This window comes from Tasmannia lanceolata, unplaced genomic scaffold (assembly GCF_043159265.1).
Source record: "Tasmannia lanceolata isolate RefF3 unplaced genomic scaffold, GAP_Taslan_0.1 ptg000713l, whole genome shotgun sequence".
Classification (NCBI taxonomy): Eukaryota; Viridiplantae; Streptophyta; class Magnoliopsida; order Canellales; family Winteraceae; genus Tasmannia; species Tasmannia lanceolata.
The window spans coordinates 25,001-26,845 of NW_027519383.1; positions in this window are offsets into that span (position 1 = coordinate 25,001).

Sequence of the window (1,845 nt, forward strand, 5' to 3'; positions counted from 1 at the left end):
GAGTGATCGGAGATGAAAAAGAAGACCCGAAATTTTGTGAACAATGCGGAGTCGAATTTGTTGATTCTCGGATACGAAGATATCAAATGGGATACATCAAACTGGCATGTCCAGTGACTCATGTGTGGTATTTTAAACGTCTTCCTAGTTATATCGCGAATCTTTTAGATAAACCCCTTAAGGAATTAGAAAGCCTAGTATACTGCGATGTGTGATTTGATCGAAATTATGAGTTTACAGATTCGGAATGAGAAACTGTCATCCCATTTAATCCGATTGGGATGCCCCTGGCTCTGACATGTCTCCTGGGAGAGGAAGAAGAAGAACATGAAGCTCAGAATTATGGGTGTATTCAATACTTCCAAATAAAGGGGGAATTGATCCATGGTCGATTCCGTAACATATAAATAGGAATTGCTAGCTGTACCTCGTGAAAAAAAAAAAAGAATTCTTTCTTGGAATTAGCCACTCCATTTCTTTTAGAAATAAATTCTGTTTTCTGTTCAAGTAAACAAATATGACATGGTTACAGGAATCTATCCATCGCATATATGCTTCAAGGGACATCATAGCATAACCGTCGAGGTGAAGTAGGGACCTAAAAGATCGAATGGAACGATACATAGACAAGTAAATCCCTTATGAGTTCCAAGGTATTCCTTTAAGGGGATTCATCATTCGAGGGGACGTAGGCTACTCAACAATTTCACATTTTATTTATGTCGTAATTGAATAATGAATAAGTAATTCCGAAAATAAAATATAAAGTAAAAATGAATCAATGAAATATAGGTTGGTTCTCACTGGGAACTTGAGTAAGGAGTAGATTTTTATGGGGGTTTCTAGAACAAAATTTGAAAGTGAGACCCCCTTTATTTATTATTTATTTGGTGTAACTACTTGAGCCGGATGAGAGGAAACCTTCATGTCCGGTTTTTAAGGGGGGGATCCTATAGGAACCTATCCCAATTTTTCTTTTGCTAGGCCCATAGTTAAAAAACCGACTTTCTTACGATTACGAGGTTCATTCGAATATGAAATACAATCCCGGAAATATAGCATCCCACTTTTTTTTACTACCCAAGGCTTCGATACATTTCGAAATCGAGAAATCTCTACTGGAGCAAGTGCTATCAGAGAACAATTAGCCGATCCAGATTTGCGAATTATTACAGATCATTCATTGGTGGAATGGAAGGAATTAGGGGAAGAAAGGTACACTGGGAATGAATGGGAAGATAGAAAAGTTGGAAGAAGAAAGGATTTTTTGGTTAGACGCATGGAATTAGCTAAGCATTTTGTTCGAACAAATGTAGAACCAGAACGGATGGTTTTGTGCCTATTACCAGTTCTTCCTCCGGAGTTGAGACCAATCATTCAGATAGATGGGGGTAAACCAATGAGTTCGGATATTAATGAACTCTATCGAAGAGTTATCTATCGGAACAATACTCTTACCGATCCATTAACAACAAGTAGATCTACGCCAGGGGAATCAGTAATGTGTCAGGAGAAATTGGTACAAGAAGCCGTAGATACACTTCTTGATAATGGGATCCGCGGGCAACCAATGAGGGATGGTCATAATAAAGTTTACAAGTCGTTTTCAGATGTAATTGAAGGCAAAGAGGGAAGATTTCGTGAGACTCTACTTGGTAAACGGGTCGATTATTCGGGGCGTTCCGTCATTGTCGTGGGCCCTTCGCTTTCATTACATCGATGTGGATTACCTCGAGAAATAGCAATAGAACTTTTCCAGACATTTGTAATTCGTGGTCTAATCAGACAACATATTGCTTCCAACATAGGGATTGCAAAAAGTAAAATTCGGGAAAAAGAACCAAT